The 26751-nt window shown below is 44.2% G+C and overlaps 1 protein-coding gene and 1 pseudogene across 7 annotated transcripts in view; both read right to left on the reverse strand.

The window, feature by feature from the left end:
• Positions 1 to 26751, reverse strand: part of ITSN1 (intersectin 1) — a 209186-nt gene that overhangs the window by 150933 nt on the left and 31502 nt on the right. The window lies entirely within an intron of this gene.
• On the reverse strand, positions 22626 to 22790 carry LOC118758917 (U4 spliceosomal RNA; annotated as a pseudogene).

Below are 26751 nucleotides of genomic sequence, written 5' to 3' on the forward strand. Positions count from 1 at the left end.
TTTCTAGTATCACTTAATTTTTTTCAGATTTATGAATTTGTTGGAAAGAGAGAGAGAAGGAGACATACAGACACACAGAGAGAAACTCTATCTGCAGCTCACTTCCCATATGGCTGCAACGCCCGGGCTGCGCCAATCCAAAGAACAACCCAGGAGCTTCTTCAGGGTCTCCACGTGGGTGCAGGGGCCCACGCACTTAAACCATCCTCCGCAGCTCTGCCCAGGCCATCAGCAGCAAGCTGGATGGGATGTGGCGCAGCTGGGACACAAACTGGTGCCCATGTGATGTACTATTCTGTAATGCCAGCCTGATACTTAACATTTTTAATAAGGAATGGCTGTAAAATTAAAATTTTATGCATAATTCCATGCAATAAAGTAAAAGATGTAGAGGAAACATGCATAATCTACCTCTTCAGAAGTTTCCAAAATTATCTTATCAATAAGCTACAGGAAAAAAACTGGAAATGCAAAGATAAAACATTGAAGAGATACCAAGAGGGGCCCGGCGGCAAGCCCTAGCGGCTAAAGTCCTCGCCTTGAATGCCCCGGGATCCCATATGGGCGCCGGTTCTAATCCTGGCAGCTCCACTTCCCATCCAGCTCCCTGCTTCTGGCCTGGGAAAGCAGTTGAGGACGGCCCAATGCATTGGGACCCTGCACCCGCGTGGGAGACCTGGAAGAGGTTCCAGGTTCCCGGCATCGGATCGGCACGCACCGGCCGTTGCGGCTCACTTGGGGAGTGAATCATCGGACGGAAGATCTTCCTCTCTGTCTCTCCTCCTCTCTGTATATCTGACTTTGTAATAAACTTAATAAATCTTTTTAAAAAAAAGATACAAAGAAATGTATCAAGGAACAAGCAATATCTGTTATCAGGACCACTGTATAAAGACAAGAGTGACAACTGCTCCATTTACTCTCTGCAGACAGCATAATCTCAGCTAGGCACTGGAGCCGCTACTTTCTGGGTCTGAGGTGTTTTTGAATCAGCAGCAGCATTGGACGCTGCTGCTCATCAGCCCAGCCTACAACTTGGGAAATAATTCTGTACTCCAGCCTTTCCAATAAAAATAAATAAATCTGGAAAAAACAAAAGTCCCTCAGTCCGTGAGAATCCTTCCCCTCAAAGTCTTTGCCTCACTGGGACTGATGCACGTATCTTTGTATTCTTAGGACTACTCACTCCCAGGCTGTACCCTGTGCCAGAAACCTCTAAACTAATGCCTTTCTCTTTCTTTTCCTAATTAACACTCTAGTCCTTTAATGTCAGTGGTCTCCGCTGGATATGAGTAAGAAATTAATCTAATAAAATTAAATCACTTTAATGTGTGAGGCAATATGTGCCCTCTGGGCAACTTTTCAGTAAGACAGCCGCCAAATGTTGATTTTAGCAGGGAGCTGGATATTCTTGCATTACCTTTTTTCTAAGCACAGTTTGTCAAAAGCCATTCACATCTATTTCCTGCTCCAGTCTGAGAGACAGCTGGAGACAAAAGCAACCACACAAAGAGGGAGCAACTGACTCAAGACTTGAGGTCTCTGCTTTTTGAGTCTAAGTTACCTAGACCAATCACAATGAAGACACCTTGTGACAACCACATATACACACATATTCCAGTGCTGTGACAGCAGTTTAAATTCACTGTAGCTACAATCTAGAGACAAAACACACGAGAAGGAATGAAGCACCCAAAGACAGTAGGAAACAAAGCAGAGTAGGCTGACTGCAGCGGGTTCAGGAGTTCTCCCCATTCTTGTTCTTTTGTTTCTAGTGGCTGTGCCCCACGGCTGAGTCTCTGCAGTGAGACACAGGTGCCACGTGAACGTCCACAGCCCCCATGCTTTCAGGCCAAGGCACCCGGAGGGGTCACATTGCTGAGGAAGCAGGGAGGAGAAAGCCAGACAGAGAGACTGCTATGCTGGGAGTGATGGCCCAAGGTGTCAGGTTCAGGAAGAGGCAAGGCAGCCCCAAACAGCTCAGCCCTTAGCAAGCACCAAAGAAACTAAACAAGAACCCTGTCAACAGAGAGCAGAGAGAACTGTGATCTACAATCAGGATAAGTGCCGGCTTGCACCTGTCCTGCACAAATTTATAACAGCACACAGAATCTATACATGAAACCCACTATGTCTAGGATATAACACAGAAACACTTGACATACAAAGCAGTAGCAAAATCTGACAAGCTCTCAAAAAAATTGGAATCTGGGCCTGGCATGGTGGTCTAGAAGCTAAAGTCCTCGCCTTGAATGTGCCAGGATCACATATGGATCATATGGATCATATGGGCGCCCGTTCTAAGCCCGGCAGCTCCACTTCCCATCCAGCTCCCTGCTTGTGGCCTGGGAAAGCAGTTGAGGACGGCCCAAGGCCTTGGGACACTGCACCTGCGTGGGAGACCTGGAAGAGGTTCCAGGTTCCTGGCTTTGGATCGGCGCAGCACCGGCCGTTGCGGCTCACTTGGGGAGTGAATCATTGGACAGAAGATCTTCCTCTCTGTCTCTCCTCCTCTCTATATATCTGACTTACCAATAAAAATCAATAAATCTTTTTTTTAATTGGAATCCACAAATGACAAGATGATAAAAACAATGAAATTATCACACAGACTTAAGAGGTAGATACTCAAAAAAAAAAAAAAAAAGAGGTAGCTACTCTTGTCTCGTGATATAAACATGAACAAAACGAATGAATAAAAAATGAAGTTCTCATCAAAGAAAGAAAAATCAGTGCGAGAATAACCAAGTGGAAATTTTAGAGAGGAACTTAGATCTTCAGGAAGGAAGGACAATGAACATAGTAAACATAAATTTTACTTATTAAAATCCATAATAGGGTTGTGGTCTGGCAGGTTAACCCTCCTCCACCTGCAATGCTGGCATCCCATATGGGAACACAGGTTCAAGGCAGATCCAACTCCTGGCGATTATGGCTGGGAAGGCTCCAACAAGGCTTGGGCCCCTGTCACCTATGCTGGAGACGAGGATGGAGTTTCAGGCTCCTGGCTTCAGCCAGGCTCTGCCCGTGACATTTGAGAAATAAAACTGTGGATCTAAGACCCTTCCACTTCTCTTTCTCCCTATTACCCTGCCTTCCAAAACTCTAAAAAAAATTTTAAATCGTCAAAGAAATGAATCATTTATGAAAAAAAAAAAAGAAACAAACAAACAACAAAGCCCTACCACTAGCATCATAGTTAATCATTAAAGGATGAACTTCTCAGCTTGAGATCAGGCACAAGGTGAGGAGACCTGGGTTCATCACTTGTATTCAATACTATTCTGGGTGGTTCCAGTCAAGGAAATGACATGAGGACAACAACAGTGCATGCACATGCACATGGACACACGTACAGAGGCATAAAGACTGAGAAAAATGGCTATAAATGTGTACACAAGAATAAGTACATTTAACCAAATTTCAGGACAAAAGGTTAATGTATTAAAAATCAATCCCCAAATAAATTTAAAAAACAACAACAAAAATCAATCCCATGGGCCCGGCGCATTGGCCTGGCGGCTAAAGTCCTCACCTTGAGCACACTGGGATCCCATATGGGCGCAGGTTCTAATCCCGGCAGCTCCACTTCCCATCCAGCTCCCTGCTCGTGGCCTGGGAAAGCAGTCAAGGACAGTCCAAAGCCTTGGGACCCTGCACCCATACACGAGACCCAGAGGAGGCTCCTGGTTCCTGGCTTCGGATCGGCTCAGCTCTGGCTATTGTGGCTACTTGGGGAGTGAACCATTGGACAAACGATTTTCCTCACTGTCTCTCCTCTCTGTATATCTCACTCTCCATTAAAAATAAATCAATAAATCTTTTATTTTAAAAAATCCCATTTATAGTAGTACCATAAAAAAATATACTCTCTACGAATGTATTTAACAAAACACATAATGAGGCTCCAACACAGAAAACTACAGAATATTGCTAAGAAAAACTCAAGAACAAAATAAAAAACTGCCCAAATGTAGTTGCAGATTCAATGCAATCTCGATCAAAACTATACTCAGGTCCCAGCGCAATGGTTTAGCGGTTAAATCCTCGCCTTCAGGCCCAGCGGCGTGGCCTAGCGGCTAAAGTCCTCCCCTTGAAAGCCCTGGGATCCCATATGGGCGCCGGTTCTAATCCCAGCAGCTCCACTTCCCATCCAGCTCCCTGCTTCTGGCCTGGGAAAGCAGTCGAGGACGGCCCAATGCATTGGGACCCTGCACCCGCGTGGGAGACCCGGAAGAGGTTCCAGGTTCCCGGCATCGGATCGGCATGCACCGGCCGTTGCGGCTCACTTGGGGAGTGAATCATTGGACGGAAGATCTTCTTCTCTGTCTCTCCTCCTCTGTGTATATCTGGCTGTAATAAAATGAATAAATCTTTAAAAAAAAAAAATCCTCGCCTTCTAAGCACCAGGATCTCATGTGGGCGCCGGTTCTAATCCCAGCAGCTCCACCCAGCTCCCTGCTTGTGGCCTGGGAAAGTAGTTAAGGACAGCCCAAAGCCTTGGGACACTGCACCTACGTCGGAGACCCAGAAGAGGCTCCTGGATCACGGCTTTGGATCAACTCAGCAGCTCCAGCTGTTGAGGACACTTGGGGAGAGAACCAGTGGACAGAAGATCTTTCTACCTCTCCTTGTCTCTGTAAATCCGACTTTCCAATAAAAATAAATATATCTTTAAAGAAAAAAAAATCTGCCTTTCTAATCAAAAATAAATCTTAAGAAAAAAGGCACCCAGAGTAACTGGGGGAGTTTGTTATTTTACAATGCCGAACACAGATGAAATCAGAAACATCTCCTTCCCATCCTTCTCCTCTCTGCCTACTATATTTCTGAATGGGTTTTTCTGATTTCCTCATTTTTAAGCAAGCTTTATTTTTTAAAAAAAATCGAAGAATATTTCTTCCTGTGTGCTTTTAAGATTACCACAAAGTAACAGCAGGCAAAGACCTTTGGTACTGGTGGGGAGATGAAACATGCGGGTCAACGGAATGAAAAGAGTTCAGAAATAGACGCACGTGTGTTTGGTCAATTGATTTTCGGCAAAGTGGCAAAGGCAAATCATTGCAGGAAAAATGTCTTCCTAACACGTGGAACTGCATGAACTGATATACACATACAACCAAAAGGAAACAGATCCCAAGGCTTTGGGCCGTCCTCAACTGCTTTCCCAGGCCACTGGCAGGGAGCTGGATGGGAGACAGGGCAGCAGGACACTCACTGACACCCGTGTGGGATCCTGGCATATGAAAGGTAAGGATTTAGGTACTAGGCTATTGCGTCAGGCTGCAGACAAAAAAAAAAAGTTTACATCCAGAATACTTAAAGAACGTATCTTAAAAACATGTCTAGTATCATTTACTATCAAAGAAGTGAAACAGAAACCTCAGTGGTCTGCCACTCATGCTAGAATGGCTAACAGGGAAAAACTAACCACATATAGTCTGGCAAGAACAAGGGGCACCTGGACTGACATACCGCTAGTGTGAACAGGAAACAGTGTAACTTTGGAAAGCACTGTTTCCACTAAAAGTCAGACTACAGCTTTTCACTGAATGCAACCAACGTACTTCTAGGTATTTCGCTATGGAAATGAATTTATGATCATACGCATATTTCTAAACAAATTTTCTTATCGAGCTTTATGTTTAAGATTCCAAAAACTAAAATCCACATCAATCAAGTGATAAGTAGATCTTTTTTAAAAAGCCTGTAACCTATTCATATAATGCAACACTATTTAGTAATAAAAAGGAAGCATTAGTACATTTAATAATATGCATGGATTCAAAACTGGCTAATCTAGGGCCTGGCATGGTGGCCTGGCAGCTGAAGTCCTTGCCTTGAACGCCCCGGGATCCCATATGGGTGCCCGTTCTAATCCCAGAAGCTCCACTTCTCATCAGGCTCCCTGCCTGTGGCCTGGGAAAGCAGTCAAGGACAGGCCAAAGCCTTGAGACCCTGCACCCACGTGGAAGACCGGGAGGAAATTCCTGGCTCCTGGCTTCGGACTGGCACAGCACCAGCCTTTGCGGTCACTTAGGGAGAGAATCATCAGATGGAAGATCTTCCTCTCTGTCTCTACTCCTCTCTCTATATCTGACTTTGCAATAGAAATAAATAAATCTTTTCTAAAAATGGCTAACTTAGATGAAGGAAATTAGATTTAAAAAAAGCAGTCTATGGTTGCATTTTCATGAAAATTCTAGGAAATGGAAAATAACCTATGGAGACAGAAAACTGATCAATTTCTACTGCTCCTTAAAGCATTTTAAGACTGTCTGACAAGCTGACAACTAGATTTGTATCATACTGAAATGACAACAAAAGGCCTCAGTCCCCAAATCAGGGATAAATGGTGTACATTATACCAAATTAATGCAGTCAGCGTTGATGAGAATTTCTTAGCAGATTCTTGCTGCCACTCGGGATGCGAGCTTTCCATTTGGGTGCTGGTTCAGGTTAAGGCTGCTCCACTTCAATCCAGCTCCCTGATAATAATATGCGTAACACAGGGCCTGGCGCCATAGCTCAATGAGCAAATGCTCACCTTGCAAGTGCCAGGAACCCATATGGGCACTAGCTTGTGTCCTAACTGTTTCACTTCCCATCCAGCTCCCTGCTTGTGGCCTGGGAAAGCAGAAGAGAACAGCCCAAAGCCTTGGGATCCTGCACCTGCGTGGGAGACTCAAAAGAAGCTCCTCGCTCCTGGATTCAGATCAGTTCAGCTCTGGCCATTACAGCAGTTTGGGAAGTGAACCAGCAGATGGAAGATCTTTATCTCTAATTCTCCCTGTAAATTGCCTTTCCAATAAAATAAATCTTAAAAACAAAACAAAACAACATAGAAAAGCAGCTGAAGAAGGGCCAAGTAGATGGGCCCTGCTATTCATGTCGGAAAACAGAGCCTAGAAGATTTCTTAAGGCCTTTCCATCTAAAGTTCGGGAATACAAAACTGTCAAGTGTTACCAGGATAACTATAACAAAAGTACATTTTACTTTGAAGAACATAAAATATCTCATTTCTCACATTCTCATTTTTTATCAGATTATCATTTCTACTTTAGAGTTCACTTGAAAATGAGTCTTTGTATCTAACTATTCAACCACTCAGGGGACGTTTTTACTTCCATGTAAATGCTATAAGAAACAACATCTAAACAGGCTTGCTATTAGTTATTTTCATCTTCTCATTACAGGATTTTAAGATTGTCTTAAAAGCTGATAGTTAAGATGCCCAGAAACCTCAGCCCCCTTAGAGGCCAGGCCCATGCAGCCTGCAGGCCTCCCAGCGGGAGCCCAGCAGGAGCCAAGCCAGAGGGCAGGCCCTGTCCACTGCCTCCTAACCATTGCTTCCTTCTGAAACTTTTCTGCTTTACAACAGTGCCTACATTAGCATTGCTTACACTTTCCCACCTAGTGCAAAAGAGTATATAGATGCCCACTGTGGCAAATTTAGAAACCTGAAAAGAAAAAATAGAAAGGGGGAAAAGCCATGATTTCACTATCATAAGCTGACCTCTGCAATAGCTTGGTATTTATTTTCTTTTAGTCTCTTCCCTATGAACATACAATTGTTCCCTTCTTTTGGACATTTTATGTGATAATACATGCTTTCAGCGTTATTAAAATTTTCATATACAAGTTGCCTCATTTGATCTATTTTTAGAGTGAAGCAAATCACTCTTAAGTTTATGTATAAGAAATTTTGAAACCCAGACGAACTCATGGGCAATGAAGGAACAGGTACAGTGTTTTTTAAAGTTTGGATACTTTTTTTTTCTTCTTCTTTTCTTTTTTATTGATCATTGCAGTCATTAGGAAAGAAAATTTTTAAAGGACCCAGAGGAGATATATATATATTTTTAATAATCTTACTTAGTTGATTAGGGAACAAAGTGTCAAGGGCTACAGGGTGAAAGTGGGTAATACCATTGTTTCCACATCAATATCATTTTACCCTGTATCTGGGGTCAGGGAAAAAAACAAAGGGAAAAGCCCCACCCAACCTCCCACCCATCCCAGATCCCCAATGGGAGGCATGCTCTGAGGGTCCTGCTCATACAGTTTTGATAGTTCATCAGTTCTGGATTCCTGCCAATCTCTCAGTTCCAATTGCAATGAACCCTATTCAGAATCCACTGGCTGACAGTCTCTTCATGGTTGGGGTTCTGAGATCAGCAGTTCAGTTGGAGGGATCTCCAAAGAAACTTCATCTGAGATGATCCCAGGCCTGATTCTTGCGCGAGTTTGCTAGTACACAGTCCAACACCGTCCCTCACACCAATCAGCTTATGCTCATGCTGGTCGTTGGGATTGCTGGGTTCGTTCTGTTTCCAGCCCTGTCTTCCTCGTGAACCAACGGGTGCTGTAGTCCAGTTCGATCCTGCCCACTTCATACTCGGTCCTCACGCAAACCGGTTGGAGCTGCAGCCTAGTTGGGGCGACTCCCCATAAGCCCCACCAGTTCTGCCCCCTACCCTGGTTCCCATGCTTGCCAGTACACACCGCAGGCTTGTCAAGTCTGTCCCACATCCTGTTTAGCTCTCACACGTGTCGGTGGGCATTGAAGCCCAGCTCAACCCAACCAACCTACTATCCAGCCCACACACCTACTGGCAGGTGCCCTTCTGTACAGCCACCCCTGCTACTGTCCTGGTGTTCGTGCTGCCCAATGAATGAGAGTGGTAGCCCCGAAGGAGGTGCCCACTACTATCTCCCTACTAGGCCACACTCACTCCCAGATTATGCACTCTCCAGGTAGTTCTGGCATTTGACTTGACAGAATTAGCTCCAAGTGCCAGCCTCTGCCAGCTAGTACTGCGGCTAGCTCAACCAACCCTCACCCAAAGCCAGAAAATAACTAAAAAGTCATTTTTCTTCTTCTCAGCTTCAAAATAAGGGCTAATGATAAACTCAAATGAATATTGGTCTTGAATTTTTGTGTTGACATGGCAATCTCAAATAAATGTTGACATATTTAAAGATCTTTACTAACATGCATTTATAAAACACAATGACATTTAATAGCATTCATTAAAATGTCACTTGGATGATAAAGTATATTAAAACAGGCTTGCAATTTAATTTGTGATTTCATTTACTATCATAAACAGCTAATGAGAAGATATAGAACAGATGATTGCAATCATCAGTGTGTGTGTGTGTACACTGATTTGAGGTACAAACTGAGCCGGAACCTGCACTGACTGGCACACACAGGAGTCAAGTCTCGGTCACCTCTAGCAAAGTTTCTTTTGGAACGTACTCCCCCGGACCACTGCACTCATTACTTAACCCACGGTGAAAATCACAGGATCTATGGTCTGACCATGGAATGCATGTGTAAGAGTTTGGTCCCGGGCCCGGCGGCATGGCCTAGCAGCTAAAGTCCTCACGTTGAAAGTCCCGGGATCCCATATGGGCGCCGGTTCTAATCCCAGCAGCTCCACTTCCCATCCAGCTCCCTGCTTGTGGCCTGGGAAAGCAGTCCAGGACGGCCCAATGCATTGGGACACTGCACCCACATGGGAGACCCGGAAGAGGTTCCAGGTTCCCGGCTTCGGATCAGCGTGCATCGGCCCGTTACGGCTCACTTGGGGAGTGAATCATTGGACGGAAGATCTTCCTCTCTGTCTCTCCTCCTCTGTGTATATCTGGCTGTAATAAAATGAATAAATCTTTAAAAAACAAAAAAGAGTTTGGTCCCCACGGTTGCTAAGGCCTATGCAGTGGACAGCATGCCCAGATGCTCATGGCAGTTATGAAAACCAATTCATTGAGGTGTATGCAAGATGTCTAGTACCATGGAGGGCAGAACAAACTGGACAATTCTTCCAGACAAGTTTGTCAACAATTATCTGGGTGGATTAAGACGCTAAGGTGGACTGCATCAGCAAATGGACCTTGGAAGTATTTCCTCAATTTTGGAGCAAAGAAATCAACATCAGGGCCCAGTGCGGTGGCCTAGCAACTAAAGTCCTTGCCTTGAACACACCAGGATCCCATATGCGCACCAGTTCTAATCCCGGTAGCCTTGCTTCCCACCCAGCTCCCTGTTTGTGACCTAGGAAAGTGGTAGAGGATGGCCTTGGGACCCTGAATCCATGTGGGAGACTCGGAAGCGACTGAGGGCTCTTGGCTTCGGATCGGCTCAGCTCCAGCCATTGTGGCTGTTTGGGGAGTGAACCAGAGGATGGAGGATCTTCCTCTGTCTCTCCTCCTCTCTGTATATCTGACTTTCCAATATAAATAAATAATTGTTTACAAAAAAAACAACAAAAAAACTAACATCATCTCAGAACCATCACGACCACTTACGCAGTACCCTCAGAACATGCTCCAATCGGGGATCATGGGATGACATCAGGTGGCTGTCCCCTCATTTCTGGGTACTAATTTAGCTGGGCTGCTGGAAACAGCTCTCTGCGCTTTTCTCCCCATGCTCCCCAGATACAGGAAGAAAAAAAGAGATTGCACACAGTTGTTTCATCCACCGTACCCCTTTTCTTGACATTCCCATCCTATCTAGTGGTCCACATGGGCATGTACCGTTCTCAATTATGTAAACATCATTAAAAATGAAGTGAATTTATTAAAAAGTAAAGGAAAATTTAAAACAACTAATTATCTGTTAAATTTTTTTTAAAAGATTTATTTATTTTTATTACAAAGTCAGATATACAGAGAAGATCTTCCATCCATTGATTCACTCCCCAGGTAAATGCAGCAGCCAGTGCTGTGCCGACCAGAAGTCAGGAGCCAAGAGCTCTTCCGGGTCTCCCATGTGGGTGTAGAGTCACAAGGCTTTGGGCTGTCCTTGGCTACTTTTCCAGGCTACAAGCAGGGAGCTGGATGGGAAGCAAGGCTGCTGGGATTAGAACCCATATGGGATCCCGGCGTGTTCAAGGCAAGGACTTTAGCAGCTAGGCCACTGTGCCAGGCCCTACGTGTTAAAATTTAATGATTTAATAGCAGGTCTAGATCACAGTACCTGCCAAGAAAAGTTGCGAGTCGAAACAGGAGATGGGTAATGTTAGTCTGGGCCATGTAGCTAGCAAGAGAACTGGGTCTGGAGGCAGATTCTGTGGGGGATGTGTGGGCCCACCCCCATGATCTGCAATTTCAGCCAGTTCACTTGGAGCTCTGGGTAGTGATAGGCTGAGTTAGGCATGACCATGGAACCCTCTGACACTCATGGGTAGTGGGGTTGGGTACAGGCTGTGTTGGTCTAGGTTGCAGCACCTGCAGACACACCCAAGAATATGGTGTGGGGCGGGCCAAGCCACAACATCCATCATTCATACATATGTAGGATGATGGAGGGGGTAGCCTATGACTGGTAACGCTTAGCATCCACTGGCATGGGTGAGATCAGTGTCTGGAAGTGGTTGTGGTGGGGGAACTATGAAAACACCCTTGTTGGGCTTTTGTTCCCACTGGTAAGCATGTGATTCAGGCCTGGGTTTTGGTCAGACCAAGCAGGGTAGTTTCAACTGTTTGCACGAGTTTGAGGTGGTTTTGGAAGGGGGTGGACTGGGCAGGGCCAGGCCAGCCTTAGCTCACTTGCAAATGCAGCAACCAGGCTGGAATGCAGGGAATGCCAGGCTAGGCTATCACACCTGCTGGTTTGCATGAGTCAGGGATGGGAGTGAACTGGGCAGGGCCAGGCTGTAGCACTCGCCAGCAACAGTTGGGACTGGAGGCAGGCCAGGTGAGTCTAGGAAGCAGTATCCAATAGCAAAGGTCAAGACAGGGGATGGGCTATGCACAGCTGGGTCAGAGCAACCAATGGCATGTGCAAGATCTGGGACTGGGAACAAGCTTGGTTGGAGAGATAAAGGGACACCTCAGCTAAGGTGGTGAGTGCAAGAGCCGTAATGAGGGCAGTGGTATGGGCAGGACATGGCTAGAGTGTCCCTCAGCATGGGCGTGGACAGGGTCTGGAACATACCAGACTGGGCTAGATTCCAGCATCCACTGGTACTTATGAGAGTCAGAGTAGGTGTAAGACACACTAGGCTAGGTTTCCGCTTTAACTGGGCCACAGAACAGCTGCATCAGGGTGTGGACTAGGTGTGGCTGGGCTGTAACACCCAACAGTAAGAACCAGGTTGGGTGTGCGCCAGTTGGGCAAGGCTACTGTGCCTGCCAGGACAGGAGGTGGACTCAGTCAGTCCAGGCCAAGGACCCACTGGTGTGCGCAACATCTGCCACTGTGAGGATACCTGACAGATGAGCTTTGGGAACTCCTTTATCAGGGTGCAGTCCCTGCAGGTGTGTGCAAAAACCAAACTAAGGAGCAATCCAGAGCAGACCACACACGTGTGGCTCAGACACGGGTGAGGGCCAGGCTGGGCCAGTTCATAACACCCACTGGCAATTTGAAGAACCAGGATGGGGTACAGGACAGGCAGTGTCTGGCCACATCACCAGCCAGTACACATTGGGGTTGGGACTGGGGGTTGACTGCCAGGTTGGGCGGCAGTTCCAGCTAGTAAGAGCTAGAACAGGGACAGACTGGACCAGGCCAGGCTGTAGCCCACGCCAGGAAATGCCAAGGTGGGAGGGCCACGCAGCACCCACCAGCACATGAGAGACTGGGGTTGGGGGGGAGGGTAGCCTGGCAGGGTACTAGTGGGGATTCCACTGCTGGGCCACTGCTCGTTCTGGCAAGCGTGAGAACTGAAATTTGGGGCAGACTAGGCTAGACAAGGCAACAACACTTGTTGGTGTTCATGTGAACTGCGTTAGGGGGAGAGCCAAGATGAGTTAACCGATTACATCCATTGGTACAGGCATGAGCCATAATAAGGGCAGGCAGGTTGGGCTTTGCCACAGCATCGGCTAGCAAGTGCTGTCGAGCTAGACTGCAGAACCACCTAGAGAGTGCAATACACGGGCATGGAGTGCGTCCTTGGGGAGGTTATGGGTTCTTCTCTGATGGGCTGTGACTTCCACTAGTGAGCATGAGAACCAGGACTAGAGGTGGGCCTGGCTGGACTGATGGTGGCACCCATTGGCATGAATGTGGGCTAGAGACTGGAGTCTGTTGGATTGAGTTGGGCTTCAGTGACCAATAATGTACCAGAGCTAAATGAGATGTGGGACAGACTGGACCAGTCCACTGCACATGATGACAGACATAGGAAGCAGAGCTGGGGGCTGGTCCAGTGGGGGTTATCGGGGGGTCACTCTGAATGGGCTGCAGCTCCTCCTGCTGTATTTGAGGGCCAAGCATGTGTTGGGCAGGGCTGGGCTGGGCCACAACCCCCATTGGCTTGCTGAGAATAGAGGGCAGAACAAATTGATCAACCACTCCAGTGAAGCTTGAGAACAAACTTCTGGGTCAACAGAGACTCTGAGGTGGACTATGTCAGCCAATTGACCTTGGAAGGACTTTTCCATCCTTGGAGCGCAGTATCAGCAGCATCTCAGAACTGTTGAAACCACATGTGCCAGAATCCGCACAAAATGCTCCACAATGGGGACCCTGGGATACCCTGGGGACCTTGGGTGGCAGTTTCCCATCTCCCGAGTAATGCGGCAGTCGGGAGGCTGGGCGTGGTTTTTCCTCCTGTATCTCCCTCTCCCTCATGTATAGGAAGAAGAAAAAGAAAATGTGTAAACAACGGTTTCACCCAGCATCCCTTGATCCTCGACCCGTCCCACTGTGATCAACTATGTAACATCATTAGAAATAATTAAAACAAAAAAAACTAGTATTTTACATATCGTATTAAAGTTGTTCAGGGATCCACAAAATATCAAAATACAGAACAGAAAACTAAAACTGACAGAAACTTGGCATCAATACAACACTGGAAGAACAGAAAGGAAATCTATGAGAAATGAAGATGTCTAGTTTAATCATTACAAAGTATATGAAAAAAAAGTAACATACTGTGCCCATACCCTATTATGTGTAGTTGAGAACTGTGAAAACAGTACCCTGTGTATATCTACCCCTGCGCTAGAACAAAAATGAAACTAAATCACAAGCAAAGAATCATCTCCATGTATTTCCCTTTTGGTGGCTTTGCATTTCTGAAAGTTCAAAACTGAAAAACATTAAAGAAAAATTGAAAAGAATCTTTTATCACTTTTCTAAAAGTCTGCAATAAACGGAAAAGAATCTTTCACCAAATCCCATGTCTGCGATGACTGTCTGTGGAGATGAATAAAGGGCAGAAAGTTGTCCCTGTAAGATTACACAGAAAGGCAGGAGATACACAAAGCTCTTTTGAACTAGAGAGAAAAGGTACTGAAAGCCCAGCGATAAACGTACAAAGGAACTGACAAGGTCCAAACACGGAGCCAGCCTGATTGATGCCCTGTTGTCACTCGGAAGTCAGGAGCTGAGAATGTGAATTCCACACGTGCTGCTATCACAGCAGAGCAAGTGGACCCAGCGGAATCCACAGCCTGTGCGTGAAGAACCTTTTTTTTTTTTTCAAAAGGAGAACCCTGTTACTAACGTTAAATACAATTCAGAGACATTACTGACAATCTGTCTGACCAAAAAAAGAGAGAGAAAGTACTGAGCCCTCAAATTGTCTGCTAAAAAGGGACCCAGCATTCGTCCCGGGCTATAGGGATACGGGCTGTTGTTCAGAAGTCGCAGCAGGGGATGGGCAACGAGGAGGCATGGTCAAGAATGACCATTCCCAGCAATCACTCTGAGTCCAGCTGTCAGCACATCACTTGGCAACCCTCACTGGCATTTCAGGCAATTTGTCTCTTTATCCCTACTCACTTTCACAGAAACAAATGCCAGAATATCTACCCTAGAGATTGGCAACAAGTAGATTTTAATATCAGTTCCACACAAATCATCCTTCTGTTAATATTTGCATTGGGAGGGAATATATCAGCGAGCAGTAATGCCAAGTCACAGCCAAAATACAAAGGTTAAAATGAATGATAGGATAGAAAGGAAAGAGAAAGATGACATCAATCCTCCCTTTGAAACTCTCATTTCTACTTTTTGACCATCAAGTAACTGCAAAGTAAAACCTAAACAGCAGTCCTCTGTAGGTTGTGTCATTTTGCTTTGAAAAATCGCATGCTCAAGCACTCCAGTTGCACAGAAACGGCTTTTCTGAAGTGACCACAGACCTGCCTGCTTCTCGCATGCTTCACTGCCAAGAGGGTCTTTTCAAATCAAACATCATCTCGCAGTAATGGAAACAGAAAAAACATTTCCTGGGAAAAGCACATAACTCAAAACCAAATACGACGATAAATAATAATAATTTTAAGAGCCCAGTGGGAGAAAAGCATTTCAGCTTAATATTCAATTTCAAATGTAAACCGTATGCAACAGTTTCAAGATTATCAGCCAATTTAATGACATTGGATCAATTTAACCTGTTTTCACCTCATTGAAAACACTGAATTTTTCTTATTTTGTCACGTGAAAAAAGTGTAACGAGCCAGGTTGAGGGCGGACTGTTGTCATCTGTGTAATGTGGATATATATTGATCACTAAAGAAGCGACAAATTGGAAAGGGCTTCCCCACCCCAAATAAAACCTGAAGTTTCAATACATTACAAGATGCAAGCATACTTAGAGAAAAAGGTTAAAACAACTCCCAAGTTGTCACCTAAGACTTGTTATTGAACTCAGTGGTACATCAACAAACGTGCTTTCACCTTTATCTCTTGGTAAATACCCTCAGAGCCTCAAGCAGCCAAGCTTGTTATTACAGAATCACCCACTCACCGGCAGAACAGTGGTGTGGGCTAGAACATCAAGTTTTAGGGATAGCCTCAGCTTTAGAAAACAAGTCAACCAATTGCAGTGACAGCATTAGCTGTGCAACCTGACACTGCAATACTGAAAAGAACAAGTATGGAAGGCTCTTAGATTTTCAAGCTTATTTCAACCAAACAGTGCCAATAAGCTGCAACTCTATGAATTAAATATGGCCTGATACACTGTAGTAAAAAAATGAAATATATGCACATTGTATTAAGGGGGAAAAAAACTCACGAGCTTGTAGTAATACTAAAATAGGCTACATCTGAATGCATTTGCCAAGATGAAATTGAGTACTAATGGCAAGAAGAAACTGGCTACACAAATAACCAGTGACCATTTCCTCTCACTGTGATAATCTTCACGGACCCAGGGCGACCATGCACAGCAAGGACAAACATGCCTGTCCAAAGCAACCACCTTCTAACCCTCTTACAGCAAGAGGAAAAAAGAAACATTTTAATCTTGTAGAGAATTTGCTAAGCACTACTATCTATTTAACCATTTTGGAGATGAAGGAAATACACACAGTACATATCGAAATATCTGATCCCAGCACTGAGGCTGGCTGCCTCCTACTACTGCTACAGATTATTTACCAATGAATGAGCAAAGTCCAAGAAAAAACGCCCTCCCGCTCTGGGTGTCATGAATGACAGCAAAGGACAATGCCGTCATTAACCAAAACCAACTGTACTCTGCTAAGTGAGCTAGGGGACTTCTATGCACTACAAAATTTATCATGACTGGCAAATTTCAAGACTGAAAAACATCCCGTAACATTAGCTTCACTGAAATACAGGAGACAGCCAACAGAAGACCAGACTGCTTAAGAAGGCAACATATACATGATTCAAATATTTAATTTCACTTTACTTGACTGAGAAACACTGAAGTAGATTTAAACTTGAGAAAACAGAGTAAAGCTACGACGAATTCTGCTGCTGGTCATCCTTCCTGGAAGGTTTCCTGAAGTTCCACATGATTTCCCCAAGTGGAGCTGGTTGCACCATTCACGGAAAGGGAACTTTGGAACTTGCTGTTAATACCCACAATTACACAGTGATCTGAAAGCATTAAAAATGATGTAGAAGAAAAGCCTGGATTTTCTCAATTTTGTTATTATCCTTAGAAAAGTTCAACTCCTACTCATAGTAAACTTTGTGGAAGCCAATTTTAGACTCAAAACATGTTTGGGTTATAACCCAGCTTATCTAGAGAATTCCAGTTAAAGCACGTTCCTACACTCGAAGCTGACTGCATCTGATTTCACTATTCTAGCAGAGTTATTTAAGCTTTAAAACTCTAAATAACAGTGGGAAGATTTTGAAAAGCGAACTATTGTCGCTGAAAGAAAGAAAAGCTAATTCATTCAAAATGTATTTTGCTGAATAATACTAATCTCAATGTGGACATGAGAAAAGTAGCCCATTAACCCTTTAGTTTCATTATCTTGCTTCCTTCACATTTCAACTTTTTTTAATTTCTCAAATAGAAATTTTACTTTAAAAAGGCAAGTCAATTTACTTAAGGTAAACTTGGCCTGGAAAGTTCACCAAGAAGGTACAATAAGTAAGTTAAATACCAATCTGACTCCAACCTGGCTCAGCCCTTGCTTGACAGATAATTGAGAACTGAGCCAAGAGATAGAGATTCTGCCTAAGGCAGGTAAGAAATTTCACTTGCTGTCATTTATTAATCAGTTGGCTCATAAGGTTTACAGAATAACATGCTCATATCTGAAGAGCTTTTCACAAAAATAGATTAGTGATAAATGCTTCCAGTTGCCTCTTACATTTATAAACTCTGTAATTTTCATTTTTTTTCTATGTTTTATTTGAGAGGCAGACACTGGCTCACTCTCCAGGGCCGGCCCAGGTCAAGCACAGGAGGCAGGGGCTCAATACAGGTCCCCCACATTGGTGACAGGCACCTAACTGACTGGAGCACGCTGACACAGATGCAGATGCTCTAACCTCAGCAGTGACACCAAATGCCCTCTCTAAAACCAATCTTAACCCCCGAAGTGACAGTATGTGGGAGATCAGATCTGTGCAAGGTAACCGAACTGGATGAGGGCACCACACATGGATCTCTCACCACCAGCCACAGCAAGAACGTGGCTAATTGTAGATTAGGAAGCGAGGCCCTCCAGCCTTGAGAGTTGTCACAAAACGGTGAGTGCTATTTTGTAACAGCAGCACAGCAAATTAACAGTCACTATGACAGGATCTCCCTACTCTTGCTTCCTCTGCTTAAGTCATCCTCCATGCACTGGCCTCCACACTCTGCTCCTTGGCTATGAATTCCACTTCTCCTTGCTGCATTCAGATCACTGCATCACAAGAATTGTTTTCTTTTTTTTTTTTTTTAAGATTTACTTATTTTTATTACAAAATCAGATATACAGAGAGGAGGAGAGAGAGAGAGAGAGGAAGATCTTCCATCTGATGATTCACTCCCCAAGTGAACGCAATGGCCGGTGCTGTGCCGATCTGAAGCCAGGAGCCAGGAATCTCTTCCTCCGGGTCTCCCACACGGGTGCAGGGTCCCAAAGACTGGGCCTTCCTCGACTGCTTTCCCAGGCCATAAGCAGAGAGCTGGATGGGAAGTGGAGCAGCCGGGATTAGAACCGGCGCCCATATGGGATCCCGGGGCGTTCAAGGCGAGGACTTTAGCCACTAGGCCACACCACCGGGCCCAAGAATTGTTCTCTTAAAAAAGTTTATTAAGTGAGCTTTAACGTAAATTAAACTTAGAACGTTGTCTTACAAAGAGAAAAAACTCAAAAAATGGCAGCTTTCTTCAGTCTCGATTATTTTACAAATGCAGCAAAAGACATATTTAAGTGTTAAGATGCTCAGCTTAAATCAATTATTTACTATTCATTTTCGGACAGTCTTGTGATGAACATAAATAATCCCAAAACAGGAATAATGTTTTGGGGCTTCAAAAGCAATCATGGTACATGCACATCACTTTTCCACAACCCCTGCAGGTCCTGCCTCAAAGAGCTGATATTTCGGAGAGGGACAGAGCATAAACATAATATCCTGGAATAGTGTGCTTAGAACAATGCAGAGCTGAGGCAGTGGAGGAAAGGAAGGGACTAGCCGAGCACGGGGAAGCTATCAGGGTCGAAATGCTGCCAGGACATGAGTGCAGACAAGGCCAGACTGGGGAGATTCTGAACAGGAACATGTCAGGACCACACCAGTGGGACAGCAGCTCAACCTAAATGCTTGGGGTTATCTCACTGCCCAGGGGATAGACCTTGCCCATCAACAGGCACAAATGAGAAAAGGAAAAACACGCCCAATATTGTGGTTTGGGTGTTGCTTCTTTCCCAAGGCTTCCTGTGTTGGGCGCATGCTCCATGTGTGACAAAGGGGGAAAGCGGACAGAGCCATAAGCAGCGACCAGAGCAGTTCTGCTGAGAGAATTGCTAGGGGTGAAAAGCTGGCTCCTCCCACCACACTGAAGCCGTCCAACATGAATTCTCACAGCCAACGCCAATGTCATATTATCAAACCGCCAGGACGGCAAGCTAAATAAATCTCTTTTCCAGGTCCTTGAATTAAATAAATCTCTTTTCTTACAAAGTACCAAGCCTTAAGTGCTTTTTTATTGTAGCAGAAAATGGACTAACAGAGTCAGCTTATAGAAACATACTGAGGGAAAGGATATCAACATTAGGACATCAACTTTATACACAACTATAAATATTTGATAAACTGCAGCAGGTTGTAACTGTTTATTGGTAAACTATTCTTACCAAAGAATAAACTATCTTTCCTCTTTGCCAACCACTGCCCAAGGACCCCTCTGCTTTCTCTCTTCTTCCGTCCCAACCTTAAGCCACATGTCATGCTTGGACCCAGAAACAGTGGCAGTGGACACCGCCTATTCCCTCTGTGCATGCTCTTTACTGATTTCACTGCAAGGTCTTTTCACTGAGATGACCCCATGGAGGGCAAGGCTTGAAGGCTCAGCATCCAGCATGTGGCTTGGCCTAGAGAAGGTAAACAAAGCACTTATTGAGGGTGTTCATGCATGAATGAATTATCAAGCAATCCTTGTGATCAATCACACCTTCTCCCACCCTCCCCAGTCCTCCTTCAGTGGTCACATGATGCTCCTCATCTGCTTAAATTCAGAATTCAACAATCTCAAATTCCTGCTATGATACAGGGCTACAAATGGCTGGGGACCAATTCCAACTCTCCAAAGCAAAAGAAAAATAAATCATTTCCAAAGTTGATTTTGATACCAAATATATTCTAAAGCATAAAAATGAATTCCAACTATTATTTCAACCATTGTTTCAAGTTAGTTATGTGGAACCCTAAAACTAACATGTAGAATCCAGTTCAACTCTTAAAGCTGATGCTAAAACATATACCTTTCTCAAGGAAAAAAAAAGCCATTACGTAAAATATTGATAATTTTTTAAATTAAAAACAATTACTTTTAAGATTTTTTTTTTTTATTGGAAAGGCAAATCTACAGAAAGGAGAGATAACACTGAAAACTTTTAAACTTCACATTACAACAGAGGTAAGGCAGCCCTATGGAGATAAGTTAGAAATTTGAAATTCTAGAAATTTATTATGAAAGCAACAATCAAAATGCTCAGGAAATCCCTCTCTCTCTATGCACAATACATGTCTTTCCATGAAAGTTTTCACTTATTTGGCCTGAAAAATCAAACAAATTCGGCTCAACATCAGAGGTTTCCTTTGAAAGTTAGTATCAAACTTTGTTACTACCGATTTTTAAGCAAGCTTTTAAAGTAACATGGCTGTCAAAGATGCCAATTCAAGCTGTGTTACAATGAGGAAGGTCATTTTTGAAAAGATTTATTTATTTTTATTAGAAAGGTAGATTTTATAGAGGATAGACAGAGAGATCCTCCATTTTGCTGGTTTAGACCCCAAATGCCAACAGCTGGAGTAGAGCTGATTCAAAACCAGGAGCCAGGAGCCTCTTCTGGGTCTCCCACATGGGTTCAGGGACCCAAAGACATGGGCCATCCTATGATGCTTTTCCAGGCCAAAAGGAGGCAGCTGGATCAGAAGTGGAGCATCCAGGACACCAACTGGTGCCAACAGAGGCTGCTGGTGCCTGAAGTTGGAGGATTAGCCTGTTGAACCATGGCATTGGCCCAAGGGAGGGACTTTTTTTCCAAAAAGATTTATTTGAAAGACAGTTACCACCAGGCTGTACCCAACTGACTAGAATTGCTTTATTCCTAAGGAAGTGTTACACTGGTGGGAATAAAGCAGCCAATGGCTGGCAGGCATTCTGGGTCAGGTTAATGCCAGTTTGTGTTAACTACACCAGAGTACCAGCAAAATTGCTTAATCTATTTAGTTTTAATTAAAGATAAGAAGGGGGCCAGGCACCACGGCCTAGTAGCTAAAGTCCCCACATTGCATGCCCGGGATACTATATGGGCACCAGTTCGTGTCCTGGCAGCCCCGCTTCCCATCCAGTTCCCTGCTTGTGGCCTGAGAAAGCAGTCGAGGACAGCCAAAAGTCTTGGAACCCTGCACCTGGGGGATGTTGACCAATTTGTTCTGCCCTCCCTTTCTCTGCAAACCAATGGGTGCTGCAACCCAGCCCAGCCCTGCCCAACACATGCTTGGCCCTCAAATACAGCAGGAGGAGCTGCAGCCCATTCAGAGTGACCCCCCGATAACCCCCACTGGACCAGCCCCCAGCTCTGATTTCTATGTCTGTCATCATGTGCAGTGGACTGGTCCAGTCTGTCCCACATCTCATTTAGCTCTGGTACATTATTGGTCACTGAAGCCCAACTCAATCCAACAGACTCCAGTCTCTAGCCCACATTCATGCCAATGGGTGCCACCATCAGTCCAGCCAGGCCCACCTCTAGTCCTGGTTCTCATGCTCACTAGTGGAAGTCACAGCCCATCAGAGAGGTGGCCACAGCCTCCCTACTGAACCCACTCCATGCCAGAGCCCATTTTCAAACCCTGGGAAGACAGAACCCAATGTAGCTATGGTAACTACTGTACTCAGAATGTAAGTATAAGAAAGCCATCACATGTTTCCAATCTTCTACTAATTTCCACAATAAGCAGGTCGGTGTAACAATGTCACAACCAGCCATCCCTGTGAGGAAGGACCCCCGGCTTCTGGAGATTGGCCTCCCTTGATGCTGTACATTCTAGAAATTAGGAACATATCACACATGGTCTCATTCTGTGAAAAGGTCCTGCCAGGAAGCATAGCAATGAGGCTGGACAATGCTCTGCACTATTAGGTGTAAGGTTGATCAGCTATTGTTCGGACTGAAAAATACTGCAAAATACTCATGTCCAAATTGTGTTTTAAAATCTGCTTATCTATTAGTTCTGTGATTCTCTAATTTAAGTCACATGATATGAAGAATCTCATTTCAAGTTATTAGATACGTCTAACTTTATCCTGGGGTAGACAAACAGACCACCCATCCTGAAATTTAAGATACAAATTGGTGGGGAGGAGGTGGTGGAGAGGGGGAGTGCAACCAGAAAAAAAAATTGAGCCCCAGACAGCCAGGCAACGGGCAAACTGATTCAGACTGCCCAGTCAGGGACAGTGAGACGTGTCACTGTAAACAGTAACTCTAGCCTGAAAGCGGAGAGGCCAGGAGGATGCGCAGGCGAGCACTTAGCACAGTTCAGTTACCCTGCCACTAGCAGCCATCCAGCCAGCCACACTGCTGCATACCAAAAATAGGACACAAGAATGCTTTTAGGGCATCTCAACCATGAAGAACATTAAGAGACATAATCTCCAAATAGTTCTCAGAACATACAGCAGGAAAGAGGAAATGAATACACACACACACACACACACACACACACACAGTGCCAAACACACACATCGAGATTTTCAGACGTCAATAGCACCTCACTTTTACATAACACCAATCTGTGAAGCAGCTCAAATATGTTTTCAATTAGCAATAATCGTGCCTTGGACAAACCTCATTTGCTACGATACTGCCACTGAGCAAAGCTGGCTCAAATTTTTTTGTAAATTTTTAAGAAATCCAATTATAGCAACTGTAACAATATTTCTGTGAAATAGGTAGAATACAAATACAATTACTTGTTTTGCACTGAAGAAAAGTAGACACAGCCTGCACCACGCTAACGAGAATCCTGATCTCACACGATCCAGCACGTTGCAGCATGTTGCACAGTCATCAACTGCAGTCCAACATGAACACGAATCCCAGGTTCAAGATTTAACAGTTGGGCCCAGCTCGGTAGCCAAGTGACTAAAGTCCTCATTTTGCACACACTGGTATCCCATATGGATGCCAGTTCTAATCCTGGCAGCCCCACTTCCCATCCAGCTCCCTGCTTGTGGCCTGGGAAAGTAGTCAAGGGTGGTCCAAAGACCACATGGGAGACCCAGAAGAGGCGCCAGACTCTTGGATTCAGCTCAGCTCAGCTCTAGCCGTTGTAGCCGTTTGGGGAGTGAATTAACAGTCAGAAGATCCTCCTCTCTCTCTTTCCTCCTCTATGTATATCTGACTTTCCAATAAAAATAAATAATAAATCTTCAAAAAGTAATAAATCAACAAAGGAAGAAATTAACAGTCATACCCAAATTGGCTTTACCTTTAGAAGGAAGTATTCTGCTTGGTCTGGTGAATGTGTTTTTTAGAATTATCCAAGAAATAGCCCTTATGGTATCATTAAAGACACTTGAGTTCAAGAAATTATAGAGAAGAGTAAAAATTCAATTTCCCACACTCACCATCAGGAAGTGACGGCTTTATGTCTCCTTCAAAGGACAAAAAGAATTCAGATTGAAGTACAAGGCCAGAGTATACAGCAAAGTATACAGCCTGGCAAACCACTAGTTTAGCAAGAAAGGATAGATGTGGGTCAACCATCCTGCAGAACTCTAGTACCTAAATTAAAAGAAAAAAAAAAAAGAAAATTCTGAAGCAGAAATCAATTTGTCCCACTGAAGGCTAAGGAAAAAAGACCAACTTTCAGTGTTGTATTCATGCAACAGTCAGTATGTTCTTACAGCATTAAGGGACGCTTCCTAAACAGTTTCAAAATACACCTAATTCTTCTCAAAACCAACTCTTAGTGAAGTAATTCTTTCTTCTCTTTCATGGATTTAGATAAGGCACAGCCAAAGCAGCACGTGATGACTAAACCTAACCATGCTGCAAGAATTTCCAAAAAGAACAGAACTTTCACAGTGCCTGCACCCTGAATAGTTAGTGAAAACATGAGCTCCTTTCTTAAAAGGTAAGCTCGTAACTTCATTCAAGAGGGTAAACAGCTTCCAGGATTGATGTTGAAAGCAATTTGCTTCATGGACGCCAGTTCTAATCCCGGCAGCTCCACTTCCCATCCAGCTCCCTGCTTGTGGCCTGGGAAAGCAGTTGAGGACGGCCCAAAGCTTTGGAACCCTGCACCCGCGTGTGGGAGACCTGGAAGAGGTTCCTGGTTCCCGGCATCGTACCGGCCCGTTGCGGCTCACTTGGGGAGTGAATCATTGGACGGAAGATCTTCCTCTCTGTCTCTCCTCCTCTCTGTATATCCGGCTTTCCAATAATTCAAAAAAAAAAAAAATTCTCAGGCAGCAAGATTGATCAAGATGTTAACAGTGGCTGAAGATGAACAACGCACCTCTCCACCTGTGGTTCATGATTGGCCTTTTCTTATACATGCTGGAATTTAAGCAGAGAGAGAAAGTGAAAGAGAAAAAGTAAGTAAATACTTTCAAATTCCCTATTGCTCTAAGTAAGAGTTGTTCCAACAAGAACTCGGCAAGAATACAGCAACTTGTTAAATTGTTCAAAACTCGTAAAAAAGGATGACCCTACGGTTTTTTGTCATTTGCATGAGGAAACAGGTTGAATTAGACAACCAACTGCCTTTAGATGAATCCTCTCTCTCCTCTGTATGTCATTGCAGTTAAAGGAATACCTGCTCAGTTTTACCCCTTCACCCGGACAGCCTTTCTGACATGACAGGAAATTGTAATACACTTTGGAAAAACTGTTACTACCCCAAATCTAGGCTTTCAATAAAATTTGGCAAATGTTTAACTATCCTTTGTATTGATTTCTAAGTACTAACCACAGATCAAACTGAATTAACTTTTCAAATTATTATCTTAGCATTAATTACAAAGTTAGATCTTTTTATGTCTCATAAGTTATATCTTTCCATATTTGGAAATTTTCATTCTTTTAGATCCTAGTAAGAATAATCCATTCCCTGACTATACTTTCAACAAAAATCAGTGCTCTCATAGAAGCCATCAAACTCCAGAAATGCTGCGAAAAAAAGCCTTCAGAAATGCTGTGAAATGCTTGACAGTGAAGATTACTGTCTGATCTGAGAGTTGAATTTAATAATGGACACAGAGATGCATGTCAGATTAGATAAGCAGTCAGAGGAAACTGCTTACCACTGAATCACGCTTCTTTAAGAAATCAGCACTCTACTAGTATGGAATTAATTAAAAGGTATAATAGAACAAGGACTACTAGAAATAAAGCCTAGCATGGGAGATTGAGATGCACGAGTCACATGAGTCTCTAACAGATATCAAGGCTTCATTCCCCTTTTCTCTTTCTCCTCTCTGCTTTACTTGGTTGGGGCATTTGCTTCCACATATGTGCGCAAGTGTACGTGCACACAGAAACATACATACATACACACACATGCACACACACACATATATGTACACATACAGAGACATAAACATGCACATATACACATAGGAACACATACATGCACATACCCGAGCATGCACGCACATACACACATTACTTAAGCTGCCAATTCTGCACATTCCTAGTCTACTTGGCAGAGGGAGTGTTTTTTGAAATAGATGGCAACCACAAATTTTAAAAATAGAAAAAATGCATCAAAACCCAAATGAATGCCAGCCACCAGTTTTTTTTCAACCCACATTTGGTATTTCAAGACACTTAGAAATTGGACTTAGTACAGGAGCTAATCAAAGGAGTTTAATAAATAGTTTGTAAATCACAGCATGTGTGCCCTGGTCCTAGCTCTCCGTAAAATGGACACAGAGGTAGCACTTACAAATGTCCTTATTAGGAATCCGATCTGTGTCTTAGGGAAACAAACCAGCTCTGGGATCTGTGCAGAGATGGGCACATTTCACACATTCCCCTCAGCAGGGTGGATCTCCAGCCCTGGGAAGGGCAGATGACTCAAGGCTCAGCCATGTTTCCAAGGCTTAGAGCAAAGATGATGAATGATGCCAAAGACCAGGGCGCTGTGACTCTGCACAAAGGATCACTCCCTAGCGAAAAAACGCTTCTGCCCGCCACTGACTCAAGCAGGGGGCAAGGGTTGCAAATGACTCACAGCAAGTGTATCAGTCACAAGAAAAGACTGCAGGACTAAACTGAATGTGAGAGTATTCCGAAGGCTGGACAGATTCTGATAGCAAACCATGATTTCTGAGGAAAAGAAAAAGAATAAACAAGTCCAAAATAGACTCTCCAGGAGCTGATTGTCCATCCTAGGATCACCCAGCCAGCTGCCTGGTTCTCACCATTCTGTTCATTTTGATTTTTGGTCAGAAGAGAGTATAACTTTCTAACTTTCTTGACTAAGCGAACAGTTCATATGGAAAAATAGAATAAGAAAGAAAATTAAAATTAATAACACACAGGGAAAGGTGTTTGGCAAGGCATTCAAACACTGCTTGAAACACCCATCACCCACAAAGGAGGGCTTGGGTTTGAGTCCTGGTGTCCCTGACTCTAGCTACCTGCTAATGCACACTTTGGAAGCAGTGGGTAGCTGCCACCCACTCACATGAGAGACCCAGAAGGAACACCCAGCGCAGCTTCAACCTGGACCAACCCTTGGCAAATTAAACAGCAGATGGAAGTGCTCTCTATATTTACAATTTTTAAATTAAAACCAACAAAAATACTAATTTCTTCTGTGATCCTTACAA

Source organism: Ochotona princeps, chromosome 3 (assembly GCF_030435755.1).
Source record: "Ochotona princeps isolate mOchPri1 chromosome 3, mOchPri1.hap1, whole genome shotgun sequence".
Lineage (NCBI taxonomy): Eukaryota > Metazoa > Chordata > Mammalia > Lagomorpha > Ochotonidae > Ochotona > Ochotona princeps.